The sequence below is a fragment of the Leptidea sinapis genome, chromosome 9 (genome assembly GCF_905404315.1).
Source record: "Leptidea sinapis chromosome 9, ilLepSina1.1, whole genome shotgun sequence".
NCBI classification, from domain to species: Eukaryota; Metazoa; Arthropoda; class Insecta; order Lepidoptera; family Pieridae; genus Leptidea; species Leptidea sinapis.
In genome coordinates, this window is record NC_066273.1 from 4860249 (window position 1) to 4881470 (window position 21222).

Genomic DNA, 21222 nt, shown 5'->3' on the forward strand with positions numbered 1-21222 from the left:
TTCACGATCGAACAATCAATGAATATAAAGCCTTTTGACTCACTGCTACTTCATGATGTGGGCGAACATTAGTGTTCATATTATGCACTGACCTGTATAAATACTACTGGACAGGCTGTTACATATATTTGACTACAAATTTTTTGTGCCTATTTGATTTATTCTATAGGTACATAAAATTTATCATACCACAATAATTATTATATTCGATTGCCATCTTGGAACCCTATAGTGCCCGCATCTGTGGATGGAACAGATTAACATAAAAAACGCTATACAAAAATAGGTGTTGATCGTAGACGGGTGAAAATTTGAAGTTATAATATGTATTTCTTATAGCTTAATTATGTAAAAAAAAATATATTTTAGGGTTATATTACCCTAATCATACGGGGGTATGAAAAATTGATGTTGGCCGATTCTCAGGCGTACCCGATGTGCACAGTGTTTGCGTTTTCCTTGAGGGTTCCAATCTAGGGCTTGCCTCAGTATATGGTTGGATCTCTCCGTAGTGTGTGGCCTATCCAGCTCCATTTGCGGCATTTTATTTGTTGGTCGATTAGGACTTCATGAAAACGTTGCCAAAGATGAGTGTTGGAAATTTTGTCGGGCCGGTGAATACCGAGGATATTTCGAAAGCATCGGTTAACGACGACCCGAAGTTGATGAGAGATGGGCTTGGTGACCTTCCACGTCTCACACCCATACATCAATACGGTCTTCACGTTAGACCGGAATATTTTGAGCTTAACTCTCCGTTTCAGTTTCCGTGATTGCCATACGGATCGGAACCGTGCGAAGGTTGCTCGTGCTTTTGCTTATATAGCATGGGTTCATAAGACGCAATAGACGTAGTGAAATTAAAGCATAAAATATGATTTTAAGAAAAAGAAAAAGAAGAAGGAAAAGTATTCTAAGAAATAAACCAGATCTTTTAAATATCAAGATTAACAAGATATTCAATGAAATAAAAGTTTAGGCAAACCGTCATGTTATCTGAAACATCAATGACGTCACAGATATTGAAGTTGTCTTCTTTGATTTTTGAGGCATGACGTCATAATCGGCTTCCATGACACTAACGAGCGCGCGTAAAGTAATTTGATAAACATACAGTTATTTCTGTCACAGCTCATTGTATTGCTGAAATAAAGTTGTCCGGAAATAGACGTGTATCGATAATATAATACTTGTATCTTAGATTAAGGATTGGTCTCCTATACGCTCCAACTAGATACCGCACTACCTAAGAACAATATATTTCTTATTACGGCAACTATTAGATGCTTGTGTGCCTGGCATCTTGACACTCAATGGCATCTTTCAAATTTTGTAACATACGCTTCGTGTTATTTTACATTGAAATTAATAAAATACTTATGATATGTGATTCCAGTGTCTTTCTTATTTCTTGTACTATTATTTTTACAAAGTTTTACTATGCAACCCGGCTTTTTAGTTTAAGTTACAATTATTAGCAACGTTTAACAGAACATGACATTATTCGAGACTGGCTCGAGTACGCGCACTTGGGCGTAGAATTAGTTGCCGTACTTTGCGATAGCGCCTTCGTTATATAGCTTGAGAGCAGAGGAGGCCAATTCTTAATCTAAGACTTGTATTAAGACGAAGAACCCAACATCTGCCATTATGTCAACTTGAACAAATAATAATTTGGAACCGGTATGGAAACTGTGGCACATAACATGTTTTTTTATGAAAATAAAGGACAATACGAGCAGGACGTTCAGCTGATTGTAATTGATACGCCCTGCCCATTACTACGACATGTAGTACCGCTCTGGATTCTTGAAAACCCCAAAAATTCTGTATAGTACTACAACTGCGCTCGTCACCTTGAGACATAAGATGTTGAGTCTCATTTGCCCAGTAATTTTACTAGCTACGGCACCCTTCTGACCGAAACACAGTAATTTCCTATACATTACTGCTTCACAGAAGAAATAGGCGCCGTTGTGGTACCCATAATCTAGCCGGCATCCTGAGCAATGGAGCCTCCCACTGGTACTGGTACCAGGCTCCTTTAGTACTCCTGTAGGAGTTACCAGTCACATAACACAACATTTATTTATTCATGAAATAGCCATTTCAATCACATAATTTCAAATCCGTTTAGTAAGTAATTTATGTAATAGTATCCTTTAGCACACAAACGTGTGTGTATTTGCAAGAGAATGTGGACGGCGGTGATCACTTAACAACAGGTGACCCGTACGCTATCTTGTCCTCCTCTTCGTTAAAAAGCTCTTTTTAATCATTCCTCCTGTTAATTATTCCTCCTGGAACATTGTAAATTTACCAAATCGGAACAATAATTGTAAAAAGATGTAGTTGTAACTTGTAGTGTTTTTAATAATTATTATCATAAGGGATTCTTTGTAACTAATTCTAGTAGGCTTCATAAGATACATAATAGATTTAAGGGTAGATGCACTTATATAATAAAGTCCCAGCCACTCTTGAGGCAATAGTTATAAATAAATTTATTTTTTTTATTAAAAAATGGCTGAATATAACAGCTGGGGATTATGATTATTTAATAGCAATAACAATGACGGTAGCATATTGAATATTTTAGTAAAAAGAGCGCAATAAAAAGAATGCTGGGGGAGTTTCTTGCGCTGCTTCTTCTCTCTTAGAGTGCCATTTGTTTCCGAAATGGCAGTAGTTCACTAGATATTAGAAAGGACATCAAACAGGAACCAATTTTGAGAAAATTAATGCCTTTTATGCCTTTAAAGAAAGTAGTATTTGGAGGTCAGTATCACCTAATAATAATTAGGGCTTTAAGGCACAAATTTTTCGAATTGGTGGATTAAATCTTCATCCTTGAATTTAAAATAAACTCTCCGATATTTCATTAATGACGTCATTATCTATCACCAAGTAATAGTCTAGTACAAAATTGTAATAATTTCTCTAAAATAATAGCCAATTACCTTGTGTAGTGTTAAAATAAAAAAGACCGTCTTCAGTCGAACCTAGATAAGCCGAAAATCGTTACTGTTTGACAATAAGTTAGGTTACTAGTGGAAAACTCTTTAGAACAGTATGCCGGCTAGATTATGGGTACCACAACGACGCCTATTTCTGCCATGAAGCAGTACACTACTGGTTCACGGCAGAAATAGGCGTGAGCATTACTGTGTTTCGGTCTGAAGGGCGCCGTAGCTAGTGAAATTACTGGGCAAATGAGACTTAACAACTTATGCACAAGGTGACGAGCACCATCGTAATGCTGCTCAGAATTTTTGGGTTTTTGAAGAATGCTGAGCGGCACTGCATTGAAATGGGCAGGGCGTATTCATCACCGTCAGCTGAATGCCCTGCTCGTCTCGTCCCTTTTTTTCATAAAAGATACCTTTGATAAAAAACCTATTTTGTAAATAACATTGACAAAATATCTCTAATTCCAGAAAAGCAAATAATCAAGACGTCCTTAGAAGCATCATTTTACATATATTGTAATTGATTTGTAAAACGATGAAAATCTACATCTTGAATTAAAAGAGTGGCAATAAGTGTCTTGCTACTTCTTCTCATTACCTCATCCCTTTACGAAGTGGGGGTAAATTCAATAAAAATTTTTTTTTTTGACATTAGACGGGTGAAATTTTTAAGTTGTATGTATCTTTTAATTTTAATATAATAATTTAATCATAATAAAATAAAAAAATATTTATCACCCACCCCGGGTGACCCTTATCATCTAGGGGTATGAAAAATAAATGTTTGCCGATTCTCAGACCTACCTGATATATACACAAATTTTCAAACAAATAGGTTTAGCCTTTTCGGAGGAGTTTGGTAACAAACACCGAGACACGAGAAGTGTATATATACGACGATATTATTATAACATACCGCTCTCTTTCTAAAATTTTGGTATTCATATTTTAATTATGGTTTCAAATGCACAACTTAACATGCAATTCCATTTCTTTCTCTTAACCATGCGCGGAATTATCCTGTACATCGTTCGGGAATCGTGGCTGAATCCAGTCCACTTTGTGAGACATAGCCGCGCAGTCGACCGAACACGCGCCTACACGGTAACAACTTTTATCAACTCAAACGAAATATCGCGCCAAAGACGCGCGTTCCAATATTAAATTTATAATTCAAATAAAAATCAGACTCAATTATTATAATTTTATTAGTAGTATTATTAGTGAGTGACGTGAGAAAGTATTGGCACGTGAAAAGTTTTCGTTGGCATCAATCTTCTAAAAACAAAACGTTCTGAAACTAATCTAGGTAAGAAAATATTTTTAATATTCATTTTTAGCATAAATATAACTATAATACCATAGAATAACCACAACTAATAGTAATTGTTCAATTATTCAGTTTCACATTTATAAATAATAATAATAATATATAAATAATTTATAAATAAATGGATAGAAATAATAAAATATTTGTAAAATATATATTTTTTAAACTATTTATTTTCCATCATATTATTCAAATATACCACGTTTGCTAATTATTAAGCTAAATCCAGCTATTCCTTAAAAAATATAAAATGCCATATAAAAAACCATTAAGTAAAATGTATTTTCTTTGATAAACGCGAGTGTTACACATTTAAATAAAACACTTTTTAAAGAATTAAAATGCGTGTAATTGTAAGTTTTTATTACATTAGATTTTGCGTAAAAGTTACATTTTTATTTTTATTTTAGTTAACCCGACGATTCAAGACCTTTCCAGATATCGCTTTTAGGGGAACTAAAAATGTGACTGGAGCTTGGGAATTTTACGCAAAAATCTAATGTAGAAACAAAATAACACGCGTTTTAATCCTATTAACAGTGTTATATTCAAATCAAGTAAATTGACTGAAGTGATTAAAATTTAATAATTAAAATAATTAAATAAAACATATGAATCTTAAAATTAATATCTATTTATTTTTAACGTCTTAATCTAACATTGTTTGTCTTTTTACACTTATTATCACATTATATTAAAATGTTATATTTTACTTTAGCCTTTTCACTTTTATTATATTTAAAATAGCCACATTTAACATAAAGGCTGTAATTTCATGTAACAAATGCCAAAATTTTATTTATATGGTAATCATATTCGACAATACAAAATTTTTATTAATAGTATCTATACATAATTTTATATTAATAATTTATGTACGTATTTGTATTTATGTAAGTTTAAGTATGTTTATTGTATTAAATATATCGTTATCTAGTCTATACAATAATCTAATCTAATATCTTTAAATGAGCAATTCTTGTATATATATATTAATAATAAATATTCTGAATCTCGGAAACAGCTCCGACGATTTTAATAAAATTTAGTATACAGGTAGTTTAGTATACAGTAGTTTTTTCGGGGGCGAGAATTCGACCTAGCTAGGTTTCAATATTAAAAAATGTATTTTATCCGTGTTTTATATATATATATATTATACACAGGACTATAATAGCTCAGATGGGACATTGGGTGATCTGGAAAGCAGAAGACCCTGGTTCGAATCCAGATGTCCTATAGTATTTATTTTTTCAAGTTTTGTACATTCTTAAAAATCCGAGCAAGGCTCGGTCGTCCAGATATTATAATATAATATAACAAACTAGCCAGTTTGGGACAAGATAATTTTTGTAAAAGTGTGTCAATATTATTATTATTTCATGAAGCTATATTGCGATTTATTATCAAATATACACATTCTGAAAATGGTTTGAGACAAGTCCTGTGTTGGTTAAATGATTGTAAACTCACGTTAAATGTGGAAACGACATAATTTATTACTTTTAGTCATCGTCGAGATACTTTACTAAATCAAAATTACACATTCTGTAAATGATTGTAAACTCACGTTAAATAAAGAAAATACAAAATTTATTATTTTTGGTCATCGGCAAGATACTCTACCTAAACACAATTACACATTCTGAAAATGGTTTGAGACAAGTCCTGTGCTAGTTAAATGATTGTAAACTCACGTTAAATGTGGAAACGACATAATTTATTACTTTTAGTCATCGTCGAGATACTTTACTAAATCAAAATTACACATTCTGTAAATGATTGTAAACTCACGTTAATTAAAGAAAATACAAAATTTATTATTTTTGGTCATCGGCAAGATACTCTACCTAAACACAATTACACATTCTGAAAATGGTTTGAGACAAGTCCTGTGCTAGTTAAATGATTGTAAACTCACGTTAAATGTGGAAACGACATAATTTATTACTTTTAGTCATCGTCAAGATACTCTACTAAATCAAAATTACACATTCTGAAAATGGTTTGAGACAAGTCCTGTGCTAGTTAAATGATTGTAAACTCACGTTAAATGTGGAAACGACATAATTTATTACTTTTAGTCATCGTCAAGATACTCTACTAAATCAAAATTACACATTCTGTAAATGATTGTAAACTCACGTTAAATAAAGAAAATACAAAATTTATTATTTTTGGTCATCGGCAAGATACTCTACCTAAACACAATTACACATTCTGAAAATGGTTTGAGACAAGTCCTGTGCTAGTTAAATGATTGTAAACTCACGTTAAATGTGGAAACGACATAATTTATTACTTTTAGTCATCGTCAAGATACTCTACTAAATCAAAATTACACATTCTGAAAATGGTTTGAGACAAGTCCTGTGCTAGTTAAATGATTGTAAACTCACGTTAAATGTGGAAACGACATAATTTATTACTTTTAGTCATCGTCAAGATACTCTACTAAATCAAAATTACACATTCTGAAAATGGTTTGAGACAAGTCCTGTGCTAGTTAAATGATTGTAAACTCACGTTAAATGTGGAAACGACATAATTTATTACTTTTAGTCATCGTCAAGATACTCTAGTAAATCAAAATTACACATTCTGAAAATGGTTTGAGACAAGTCCTGTGCTAGTTAAATGATTGTAAACTCACATTAAATATAAAATTAATTATGTTTATTCCTCGTCAAGATGCTCTACTAAATCAAAATAACACGTTCTGAAAATGGTTTGAGAGAAGTCCTGTGCTGGTTAAATAAAAGGCATAAAAAGCATTTACTTTCTCAAAATTGATTAGAGATACTACTATCACTTCGGAAACAAATGGCACTCGGAGAAAGAAGAAGCGGCGCAAGAATTTCTCCCAGTATTCTTTTTTACGCTCTTTTTAATAAAATATACAATATTGTACTGTTATTGATTATATGCTAGTTTACTCGCATTAAATGAAAAAAGACAAAAATTATTACGTTTAGTCATCGTCAAGGTACTCTGCTTAAACAAAATTATAATATAAAATTGCAAACATGCAATAATAATAATAATTATTGTAACTGCCGATCTCTACATTCAGAAACTAACATAAAATACCTAGGACTCACTTAATTAGACAGAATATATCCTAAACTTTACTGGGAAAACTTATTCCCATTTTTCGTTAGCTTAGAAATGGAGCCGATCTTAAAACACTAATTACAGTATATTATGTAAGAACATAATATACTGTGTATAATGGCCTATTTGAGCAAGAGCTCAAAGCCTATTAAAATATTGTGTGACAGTATGGGGAGGTATCGGTATCAGTACGTCAGAACTCGGAAACAGAGAAATACTAAAAATCTTAATTAGAAAGTCTCTCAGATATAGCACTAATTGCGTCTATTCATAAACGGTTGTACTTATGCTCTGCCAACTTGATTTGCAAACGACGATCCTAAAGAAACTTAAATATTCAACGTTCGCGCCTATTTTAAAATGAAATAAAAGTAAAATATGTAAACTTCCCCCACAAAAAACATATCAAGCTAGACAACAATTCCAATGTTAACAGTAACTAAATATATAATGCAAGTTATACACGACTAAATAATATATATATATATATATTTTTTCTTTTTATGGAATAGGAGGACAAACGAGCGTACGGGTCACCTGGTGTTAAGTGATCACCGCCGCCCACATTCTCTTGCAACACCACAGGAATCACAAGAGCGTTGCCGGCCTTTAAGGCAGGTGTACGCGCTTTTTTTGAAGGTACCCATGTCGTATCGTCCCGGAAACACCGCACAAGGAAGCTCATTCCACAGCTTAGTAGTACGAGGAAGAAGGCTCCTTGAAAACCGCACTGTGGAGGACCGCCACACATCCAGATGGTGGGGATGATATCCTAATTTGTGGCGTGTCGTGCGAAGGTGGAATTCGGCGGCAGGAATCAGGTTAAACAACTCTTCGGAACACTCCCCGTGATAAATGCGGTAGAAGACACACAATGAAGCGACGTCTCTACGCAACGCCAAGTGTTCCAGCCGTTCACAGAGCACTGGGTCCCCGACAATTCGAGCTGCTCTGCGTTGCACGCGGTCAAATGGATCGAGCAGATACTGGGGTGCGCCAGACCAGAGATGACAGCAATACTCCATGTGTGGCTGGACCTGCGCTTTGTAGAGTGCTAGAATGTGGGCCGGCAATGTGGGCAGCAATATATGTTGGAGGTGTCCAACATATCATTGATATGCAGAAGAAACAGCGTGGGAGATAGCACACAGCCTGGGGGCACTCCAGCGTTAACGGGCTATAGAATAGAGCAATAACCGTCGACATCGACCTGTATGCTGCGCCCAGTGAGGAAGCTGGAGGTCCACTTGCACAAGCTCTCGGGAAGCCATTTTTAATTTATTTATCATATTGCAATTTACTTATATACAAAACAAGCTCAACTTACCGTCTAAAAAACCACATAAGTTACAATAAATGCTAATAATTAGAATAATACGTCACAACTTAAGTTATTTATTAAATAAAAAAACAGTGAAAATGTTGTGAGACTTAAAACGAATAAATATAACTTAGCAGGTTCATTAATATTGTCTTAGCTGTTATAGTTTTCTTAAATACATAATATATTCACAGACTTTATGACAATGAAAGAAAACAACCAAAAACTGGCTGCATGGGCTGAATTTCCATGAGACCGAGAACATGATGCAAGCCGACTTAATCTATATATATATATATATATAAATTAATTGCTGTTCGTTAGTCTCGCTTAAACTCAAGAACGGCTGGTCCAATTTGGCTAATTTAAGTCTTGAATTATTTGTGGAAGTCCAAACAAGGTTTAAAATGTTGAATAAATAGAGAATTCAGAATTAAATTAAAACAACAATTTTGATTTTACTTTGATATGTCCCCCGTCGTTCAGAAATATGGTTTATCAGAAAGCTTTTAATTGTTTAACTGTCGGTATCATATCTGTGTAACTTATAAATAGCCAGTGTTTCAGGAAAACTCTGTTTTGTAAGTGACCAACATCCAGAACAAAAAAAGGACTACTTTTGTTTGTTTTAAGTTTATTTTATACACGTTTAGGTCTTTTATTTATCGAATGAGGCGGTACTAAGTCTGCCGGGTCAGCTAGTACATAATATAATTAAACACTACTACACCCTAACACACACACCCATTCTTAGAATTTAAGAAATAAACGTAAATCTTATTAGTTATGATGATCACTAACATCAGGTGAAGCGTGTATCTGCCCGTTGGCCTATTTTTCGATAAAACAACATTATAATATATACCTACGAAGTAAGAACCTCCTCCTTCTTTAAAGTCGGTTAAAAATTAATCAATACTGTTGTAATAATTGCCATCTTATTAGAAAAAATATAACCTAAAAGGTAGATTATGAGCACCACAACGGCGCCTATTTCTGCCGTGAAGCAGTAATTTGTAAACATTTCTGTGTTTCGGTCTGAAGGGCGCCGTAGCTAGTGAAAGTATTGGGCTACATCTTATGTCTCAAGGTGACGAGCGCAGTTGTAGTGCCACTCAGAGGTTTTGGGTATTTCAAGAATCCTGAAAGGCACTGCATTGTAATGGGCAGGGCGTATCAATTACCATCAGTTGAACGTTGTTCGTCTGGTCCCGTTTTGGCATAAAAGAACCTCTTGCTAGCATCCAGGGCATACGCTGAAACAATTATTGTAAAAGTTGTGATAAAATATTAAATTGTGGAATCGGGTCTCTCGGAAAAGTCTAAGAAAAGTCTGCGACTGATGTTGAAAGTTTTCAATTTCAAATGATTGCTTGAAAATTAATAGGAAGGAATAAGAAAAAGTAATAGGACTGAAATAAAATGAACAATATATAATGTTTGTGTTTGTTGCAATGGAAAGTTGTTAAAAGTTAGTTGAGAAATAAAAATTATCTAGAGCTATACAAAAGGACTTTTCAAGGCAATAACTATCTAGTGTTTTTTATGTAAGTGGCGGACTTATCAGCGTTCCCACGTTCTCCAGAGGAATCACAGGAGCGTTGTCGGTCTTTTAGAAAGCCTTCCGCGCTTTTTTTGTAACCACTTCGTACTGGAAACACCTCGCAAGGAAACTCATTTCATAGGTTGGTGGCAGCAATTTAAAATGTAGTAAAAGGAAATTACAAAAATATTAAAATTAAAATAGAAAAGTTTGGGTAATTTGTTGTTTTGCTTTGCATATCATAGTGTATTTCAAATATCATAAAAACAAGATTTTATAACGAGGCGTTATTCGAACGGTTAGCTCAGCTGGTTAGAGCACCGGCACGGAACGCCGGAGGTCGTGGGTTCGAGTACCGCATCGTTCATAAAATTTTGTTTTTCAAAATATATTTATGTATCATAAAAACGATAAATTTATAAATATTTGCAACTTTTTTTTTAATCTAACGTACCTATTGGTAAATGTTTAAATAATGACATCTACAATGGACAATGGTAGATTTCCTGCGAGATCGAATCAAAAATGAGAAGATCCGTAGGAAAACTAAAGTCACCGACATAGCCCACCTGATTGTGAAACTGATGTAGCAGTGGACAGGGTATATGGCTCGACGGGCAAATGGTATTGGGGCAGTAAAGTACTCAAATGGCAGCCACGTACGGAAAGACGTAGTGTTGGTTAGGCCTCTCACAAGATGGACCGCCGATCGGGTCAAGATCGCTTGAATAGGTTGGATGAGAAAATTTATTGAATCGGGCGTTTCTTTGCGGAAATCCATAATTATACAAATGATTTAACTTTTCATTTGTGTTAATTCCGCCAATATTTCTCTCGCCGAGTCTCGTGCCAGATTTTGGCGAGACAACACGTCCTGAGGATGCCTCGTGTAGAGGCGTAACACGTGTCGAATTGTTTTAAATATGGAAATTGGCGGAATTAACACTAAAGAAAACTTAAATCTTAGATGTGAGGTGACAATGAGGACCAATCGTCATGGCAATCTTTTGGGGAGGCCTTTGTACAACAGTGGACGTCTTCCGGCTGAAATGATGAAAGATGATGGCATCGACAGTAATAATAATGATTGTTAGACCTTAATTTAATTTTGATTTTGACAGATAATGTCACTGACATTTAGCCAGACTTCTTGCTACACAGATGATATACCAAACCAAATGATATCACATAGGGGTAATAACCGTTAAATTTTAAATCGCTTAGAAGACTATAATTTTATGTTGCCTTTATTGCACTGCTCAGATTTCGTATTTCAATACTGTTGAGTTGATATTAATACAACAGCAGGTTGCTGTACAGCTATAAAGATAAAAATAACTGAACATAACGTTTTAATATAAGAGACACGAAGCGATAAGACCTTTGTTTACGTGATATTGAAAAAGGGCATCGGATTATAAGACATGAAATTTTCGTTATAAAGATTAAGTTTTAAAGTTGTTTACACTTTTAAAGGATTACTCATTTATTAAGTATTTTTTCATGGATGCAGAGGACAAACGAGCTAACGGGTCATCTGATGTTAAGTGATCACCGCCGCCCACATTCTCTTGCAACAGAGGGATTACAGGAGCCTTGCCGACCATTTACAAAGGTATTCGCTCTTTTTTGAAGGTACGCAAGTCGATGATACGCCTTGCACTCAAAATTCTTGAAAAACTTAAAATATTAATCAATTTCGCAATTACGGTTGTCACTTTAACATAAGATATTGATTCTCATCTTGCCAGTTACTTCACTAGCTGCGGTGCCCTTAAAACCGAAATACAGATAGTACTTGATAGTACTTGTAGTTTTCTGCTTGGCGGTAGATAAATGCTTCGCTATTACGGCCTTGAAAAGATCCCAGTTACTTATGAAGTTATTTGTACGGAAAAGGAAGACAAACGAGAGGGGTAAACGGGTCTCTTGCAACACCAGAGGAATCACAGGAGCGATGCCGGCCTAAAGGCCGAAAAGGAGGAAGGTGTACGCGCTTTTTTTGAAGGTACCCTTGTCGTATCATCACGGAAACACCGCACACAAGGAAGTTTATTCCACAGCTTTGTAGTACGTGGAAGAAAGCTTCTTGAAAACTGCACTGTGGAGGACCGCCACACATCCAGATGGCGGGGATGATATCTTAACTTGGGGCGTGTCGTGCGAAGGTAGAACTCGGCGGCAGGAATCAGGTGAAACAGCTCTTCTGAACACTCCCAATGATAAATGCGGTTGTAGACACAAAATGAAGCGATGTCTCTACGCAACCATACCAGTTGGAGGCTCCTTTGCTCAGGATGCCGGGTAGATTATGGGTGGTGCCTAACGGTGCCTATTTCTGCCGTGAAGCAGAAATGTGTAATCATTATTGTGTTTCGGTCTGAAAGGCACCGTAGCTAGTGAAATTACTGGGCAAATGAGAATTAACATCTTATGTCTCAAGGTGACGAGCACAATTGTACCGCCGCCAAGAGTTTTTTGGTTTTTTCAAAACCTCTGAACGGCACTGCATTGTAATGGGCAGGGCGTATCAATAACCATCGGTTGAGCGTCATGCTCGTCTCGTCCTATTTTCATAACAAAAAAAACGCCAAGTGATCCAGCCGTTCACAGAGCACTGGATCGGGAATTCGAGCTGCTCTGCGTTGCACGCAGTCAAATGGATCGAGCTGATACTGGGGTGCGCCAGATCATAGATGACAGTAATACTCCATGTGTGGCCGGACCTGTGCCTTGTACAGCGCTTTATTAATTATGACGCCCAGTTTCTTCGAAGCCAATTTGGCTTTGCTCTTCACATGGCCTCGGAATCGGCAATTGCTCGAGTGTGTGAACTGTAGTCAAAGAGCGGTGATACGACAAATGGGGTTTTTTTAGTGGTAAACACGCAAACTTGAGTATTCTGGGGGTTAAATTGGACAAGGTTTAATTTACCCCATTCCGCGACCATTTCAAGAGAGGACTCGATTGAAGACACAAGTTTCTCCCGGCACTGGTCGACGATTTCCCTAGAGAAACCTGCATGGCCCGTGTATACGGCAACGCCCGTGCTGTCGTCCGCATAACAATGTATGTTGGAGGTGTCCAACATATCATTGATATGCAGAAGAAGCTTTGGGGCACTCCAGCGAGCAATAACCGTCTATAACGACCTGTATGCTGCGCCCAGTGAGGAAGCTTTGGCCAGGAGGTCAACTTGTATAAGCTCGCGGGAAGCCCAAATCAAGTTTTGAGAGAAGCGCCTTGTGCCATACACGATCAAAGGCCTTTGCTACATCCAGGCCTACTGTCAGGCCTTACCCCTTACTTTTGGTAGCCGCCGCCCATCTATGAGTTAAGTATACCAGAAGATCACCTGCCGATTGACCATGGCGAAACCAAGTGCAAGCGGCTGATTATGCTCTCTATGATTTTGGAGAGCAGGGAAGTTAGCTACAGACCTGTAGTTTGCCAGATCCAAACTGTCTCCTTTTTTTTGGATCTGATGGACAAGGGCTGACTTCCATGAGTCAGGGACTACGCCTTTTGTATATGAGTGCCGGAATAAATACGTTAGTACCGGCGTCAACGATAAGGCTCTGACACCGCGGGATGGACGGCGGTGTGTTTCGGTTGTCATCAAGAGTCGAGTTGGAGGCAAAAAGAGCGCACAGAACACATAAACGATCTTACGTTTATGGGCGAATCAACTTTTTTACCCACACAAAAGACTGGTCTGAGATATTGTTTTGAAAAAAAGATAACATTAATATTGCCCTATTGTGATTTGCTTAGGACATCAGAAATATCATCTACTTAAATAACCTAGAAGAGCAGCGACGTAAAATTATATTTTAGATAGTTTTTTGAGAAAATTACGACTCAAACTGTCAAAAACTGTCACCTGAGTTACATACATACAATGTTACACAAATGGTAAATAAAACACCAAACCATTAATCATTTTTGTTTATTTACTCTGGGTTGCATTATCAAACATTTTGGCATAATCTGTCTTCATATTATTCTTAAATTAAAGTAAAAAACTAATAGACATTGGTCTCTTGCGTTACCTTTAGACAAATAATTACTAATATTTCTTAATAAAACTTAATACATAATAGTTACAATTGAAAATGAATTATGTATGAAAGCTTGCTAATTGTTAGAATGACGTACTGGTAAGTTCAAAAATGTAATAGAAAAAAATAGTATATTATGATCGGAAAAAACCTTTTTTATATTAGGGACAATAGTAACTCCAAAGGCAAAATTTGGGTAACGCCTGAGACATAGTATTACGCTGTTTGTATAACTAATGGAAGACACATAATTGAAAAAACTAAACTCAAAAATATGGGATACAATATTACAATAAACATAACAAATTAACAATAAGAATATTTTCAAATATTATGTGACATACATGACGAAAACGTCAATCGTAGTTTCAAATTTAAGTATATTGCCCTTTTCCTAAAAAGGCCGGAGTTGTTAAATTTTTATAATGTCTTCATATCCGACATAACTATTATCATTCGTATCAATTCTGAACGTCTGCATCGTCACTTACGACCCGTAGGAACATGAATTCCACTTCGCCGTCTTCTTCAATAGGTGTCAAGGCTTTACACACGTAAGAATACTTTTTTTTTTGGCACCAAATTTTTTCCCATCTTTTTCATAATTTTCTTCCTTTCTTGTCCCTTCACTGTACTTTACAATTCCGGTTAATTTTTCTTTAACATACTTCTCTATATCTTTCTATTTGCACGTTGAGCAAGTTTCTTGTTTGAAATCTGTGTATAGTTTTCGCATTGAGTCCAACAAATACCTCTTCTATACTTTCTCGCGGTTTCGAGTTACTGTTTCTTTTTTCCCAGCTGTAGCTCTGGAGACATCATCACGTAGAAAAAACTTATGAATATTCTTCTTAAGCAGGTTAGGGCCAAGTCTGGTTTTCTTTTTAGCGTACTGTCTGTTTATTACCAATGTTTCTCTTTAACTGTGTCTTGTTTCTACATTTAACTATGTCAGCACTTTTGAAAAGGCTTTTAAACAATCCTTGCTCCTTCTGGCTCTTAATTATTTCATGTCGCTCCTTAATCCAACGTGTCAATAGCTTATACATTTTTTTCTGATCCTTAGATTGCCGTTCTTTTATTTTGTTTCTATTCAGTCTTTTCTTATACTTCGCACAGTTCTTTTTCAACTTCTTGTTTTGTCCTCGCTGTACACTTTATTTCTATCTTTCTTTCATCCACGTTCTCGGCATGCTTTTGATGCTGGAGATACTGGTGGTGAATCATTGTAGCGATTGAGTTCGCATACCGGGGAACTAGGTGGTGTCTTATCCAAGAGCGCTTGTAAATTCTCCCTTTTCTTTTTTAATTTTACTTTATGTGCTACAAGCCAGTCTCACTAAGTATGTAAATGTCTTAGGAGTTACCAAGATTGTCTTTGGAGTTACCACCAATGTAACTCAGTATACAAGTAACTCCGCAGACAATCGTCGTATTTTTATGAGAAGAGCACATTATAATTTGATTTTGGTACTAAACGTTAGCTTTAATCGAAAACATGTGATAGGTACTACCAAAACATCTGATTATATTAAAAAAATATTAAACTTACAACGAGAAATCGCGGTCATTCAGCAGACGATACAAAAAAATACTCACACCCTGCTAACGTTCTTCGCAGACTAGCGACTCGACCGCGCTATCAAAGGACACCGCCGCGTCATGCGGGCAAAAGCAAACACATATGAACCTACCTACGGCAAATTGCGCCATCTAAGTGTTTCCGGGTAAAATTTACAAGTGTAACTCAGCATACGAAGGTAAAATTATTCTAGTAAGGGACACAGTTTAGAGATTTTTTTATAAAAAAGTAATTTGGTCCATCTCTATTTTGTTATACACACAATAAACTATTATTTATTGTCTTTTTGTATAATTAAAATTAACGAAACCCAGAAGTATAAGTAAATTTAGAATGCAAGTTCAAATGTGAATGTGGTCTTAAGACAGGAATATTTTGTATGGTGCCAGTTTTAGGTGTACCGAGTTACCATAAATTTTCATGGAAATTATATATTTTCGAGAACATAACCAAGTTCCCACTGTGCCGTATAATCTGGGATACTATAGCTATACTCATTATGTATGTAAATATAATTAATTAGCGTATTTTAATAAGAAATGGTCGGGGACAGCAAAGTGTGGGTAAAATAGTTGATTCACCCTTATACGTCTAGGTAGACTATCCGCCAGTTGCAGAAAGCATCCTTAAAGTTAATGTTTCATTATATCACATTCTATCTTTGACTGTCAAAATGAAAAAGAAAGTGACCGAATTATATTAAATGAAACATTAACTTTAAAGAAGATTTCTGCACCTAGCGGGTTGACAGCTGTGAAAACTTTGAAAAAAATAGACTTAAGAACTAATTTCTATTTTGACCACTCATGCACTCTTACACAAAGTGACATACAAATCGCGATTATAAGACATAGCTTGTCACTAAAGTAATAAACGTGGCCTGGTTTTATCGGTTGTCTAGCAGGAAGTGACTCTATCTAGACGTATAAATTATATATGTCTCAAGCAAGACATCAAAAGAAGTGGCTAACTTTGGCATGAAAACAAATCGGTATATCATTTTGGCCAAACAAATTGACCAAAACCCTTATATAATAATAATAATAATAGTATAGCCTTTATTCAGATCTTAACTAACATAGATAACTAACAATACTCAAACATAAAACATAAGAAACAAAATAACTTATTCTAGTATTTGTATTTTTTTTATTTTTTGTGGATCTGTTTGCCAATCGGCAAAGGCCTCCTCCAACCGTTTCCATTCGTGTCTTTCTTGAGCCACTCTGTTCCAAGTTACTCCTGCCACTTCCCTGATATCGTCCTCCTATCTTTTCTGGGGTCTACCTCTTTTCTTTTTCCCTTCCCTGGGATACCATCTTGTCACTTTCTTGCTCCATTTGTCATGTCCTCTTACCATGTGCCCAGCCCATCTCCATTTGAGTCTTCTAATTTTGGATTTGACATCGATGACTTTTGTTTTACTTCTGATGACGCGGTTTTTTAGTCTGTCTGATCTTTTCACGTTCAGAATACATCTCTCCATAGCATATTGGCAAGCAAAACCCTTATATAGCCCTTTTTAAATACAATTTTATTGACTATCTTATGAATAAATTAAGCATTTTTATATTAATTTTATTATAACAGAACTAACGACCTGAAAAGGTCTGATAATATAGAAAGACGTCCCCTTCTATTACTATGGTTAAAATAAAATATGTTATACAGCATATCAAAATAATATTGAATATAATATTTCATTTATAAAAACGTTTATAACGTCAATCATAGCGTGAGGAATATGCGTATTATTAGAAACACGTACATAATTAGCAATAAACCGCAATAATCCATCTCACGACTTAGCTGAACTTAGAAATTCATTACTCACCAATAAATTGGTTTATGCTTAAGCAATCGCTGAAAGATATGAGAATGTTTTATTGCGCCAGACACCTATACACTCGGTGCCCTACATTATCAAAATAATATTTACATTTTGCTACCTGCACATAGAATCTAAATCTAAACTTAATATTATAAAGGGAAACATTTGTGTGTTTGTATGTATGTTTGTAATGTTGTCACAAAAAAACTACTGGACTAAATTCAAAAATTCTTTCACTATTCGAAAGCTGCATCTTCAATAAGTGACATAGACACACATATTATACGTTTTCAAAAAATTGTAATCCCTACGATAATTGCAATAGTTTACCCCAGGGTGTGAAGAAATTGTCATAAATCTGTCATCGCGTGCGGTGCGGAAACTATTGATGATAGAATAAAAAATGTTCGTCAATATTATAGTACGTATCAATATCTACAAATAAGTACGAGATATCATATGTTCATCTACTGTAGTTATGCCACTATAACTACTTTTATACATTTTAAAAGTTGATAAAAGTGCGACAAACAACCCTTAGCCCATTAAATTTTATTAAAGGCCATTTCAATACCTGTAAAATACTTTTTAAATTATTAAAATTGGCTATTCCATTCAAATGAAATATTAAAAAACCCAGTCTAAATAAAATTATAACTAAATGAAATAAGACTTTTATGTTAACAAAATAAATCTATAGTCCGACTTAGTAGGCTTTGCACTACCATAAGATCGGTATCTACGTGATTGAAACCGCGGTGCATTGCTAGTACTTGATATGACTGAAATGCGAATAATTTTAACCGAAATGCCAAAAATAATTCATACATTAATTCACAGACTGAGTTGATTAAAAAAAATGCATGTGTAATGCACGCAAGAATTTATACTTCTTTGGGCATCGAAGCAAAAATCATTAAAATAATTTATTCCTCTCGCTATTCTACGTTTTTAGAAAGAACAATTTTGTAAAAATCATGCAAAGATGGCTTTGACAATTAATTATTATTACCGATTCCAAAAATAACAATAATCGTAACTAGAAGTAGATTAATTGATTAGATTGTAAAAGTACGCAATTATTTTTATGCTTTTTAGTACGTACGTATTATAATATCTATTGTTTTGAAAAAGTGTTTTTGAACTCGGTTGTTTTTTTTGTTATTTTTTTTTATTTGAAAGCTGGTGCTTAGTTTTGTGACTACATATAAAGTTATAGATGAGATATGCTTGAGTCGCACGCGTGACGTGAGGAGGCAAGAGCAGGGCGCGGCGGGAGGACTCCGATATATCGATATATTGCATCCAAAAGCGTGCTATTGCTACAGACGCCTAGCACAGACTAGGTGAGTTGTCGACAGCTGTCTTAAACTCGCGTTAAACAATTAAGGTGCGATCTCTACTCTAGTATATAGTACATAATACGTTACCCCAACGTATAAATCAACCAGAGTATTATAAAATCAGTTGTATTTAATGAAATTTAAAATTAAACTCAGTTAATAAGTTTCGGAAAATTTGCCGGAACAAACAGGTAAACAGACAAATTATTAATTTTTGAAGTTATACTTTTTAGGCGCGTTATGAAAAAATGATGAGAGTGAAATTTTAAGATGCGCGCGCATCACTGTAACACAAAAGTAACAGGTTGAAGTTGGTTTCTAAAATTTTCGGACGTTTGCGTCATTCGTTATTTTTTTTTGGTTTTTTCGTCCATTATTAGGACAGGCAAAGGGTTTGAGCCCATACAGCCGTATTCATTATATAATAATTAACTATTGCAAGCTTTTTACAAAATTGTTCTATCTAAAAACATAGAATAGCAAGAGGAATAAATCATTTTAATGATTTTTGCTTCGTTGGCCAAAGAAGTATAACTTAATATGCATAAGTACACACACACTTTTTTTATTCAATTCAGTCTGTGAAATGTATGAATTACTTTTGGCATTTTGGTCAAAATCATTCGCATTGCAGACATATCAAGTACAAGCAATGCCCCGCGGTTTCTCTCGCGTAGATACCGATCTTACAAAACGAATATAAATGGAATGATAATAAAGTTAATGAAAATTTATTTTTAACCGACGGAATATAATAATAATAATATTGACACACTATTACACAAATTATCTTGCCCCAAACTAGGCTTAGCCTATACTATGGGTTACAAGACAACGATATATTTAATACAATATACTTACTTAAACATACATAAATACATATAAACATCCATGACTCGGAAACAAACATTCTATTAACATTCGAACCCGGGACCTCTAGCTTAGTAGTCAGGGTCACTAACCATTCGGCTATATGGGTCGTCAACGGCTATTTATCTGTTACATATTTCCGAAGTTCACAGTGTCTCAGTATCCTGAACGAAAATTGAGCATCCAATCTATAAACGCCATTTAACAGAATATGATCCTAATGATACATTATAAAAATTGAATTTGATGAAAATCTGATTATTATGCGCAATAGAAAATTGATGACTCGAAAACGTCTTAAAATAAAACGTAATAGCTTTCAGGCCGTTAACTACATTGAGCGATTCATGGCTGCATTAAAAACGATTTTATGTGAATAATAGCTTTCTAATAGATTGTCTACAGTTGAATTTTGTGATGTACATTTTTGATCTGTACCTAAAAACGAGAAAAAGGAATCCAATTCGACACGTTTTTCGCCTCTACACGAGGCATCCTCAGGAGATGTTGACTCGTTAAACTCTGGCACGAGACTCAAGACTTCAAGACTTGTATTGGCGGAATTAACCCCATAGAAAATTCAAAACACTTGGATAATTATGGATTTCTGCGAAGTAACGCCACGCCTACTTCAAAAAAAAAATTTTTAGAAAAAAAGTAAATCACTTTATTCTACGTTCATCTATCTGTCACTCCGTCTGACTGTCTCTTTGTCAAGACCCTTTGTCTTGCGAACGAGTGGATGTATGGAGTTGAAATTAAAACTATATAAAGGCATAAAGGCATTTATTTTCTTAAAATTTATTCCTTTAGAATTCTTTTTGATGTCAATTCTAATATACTAGATACTACTACCGCTTCGAAAACAAATGGCACTCTGAGAGGTAGAAGCAGTGCAAAAAACTCTCCCAGCATTTTTTTAATGCGCTCTTTTTAAGAAAATATACAATGTTTTACTGTCATTGCTATCGCTATAAAATAATCATAATCTAGTCCCTTGACTGTCCGATCACATATTCAGCTGTGGAGTAGTAGGATTTACGACAGAGCATATATACTGAAATGTATAGTCTCTAGAATCTGTGAAAAGACCAAATATCTGGGTAAGCGTTGAAAAAAGATACGGCCGTTTATGCCCCAAAAAACGTATATTTCGACACTGTCAAGGGATTCAAAATTTATAGGGTGTTTTGTTGAGTAGTAGAACTATGTATAGTAGAACTATGTATTGTAGAACTATGAAATTTGGCAAGTTATA

General features: G+C 35.0%; 1 protein-coding gene across 1 annotated transcript in view; it reads left to right on the top strand.

The window, feature by feature from the left end:
• Positions 1-4048: 4048 nt before the first annotated feature.
• The window catches only part of LOC126965978 (neuropeptide CCHamide-2 receptor-like), a 94040-nt gene continuing 76866 nt past the window's right edge, over positions 4049-21222 (top strand). Inside the window, exon 1 of the mRNA XM_050809831.1 lies at positions 4049-4278. The gene's annotated coding sequence lies outside the window, so the exon portion shown is untranslated. The remainder of the gene's footprint in view (positions 4279-21222) is intronic.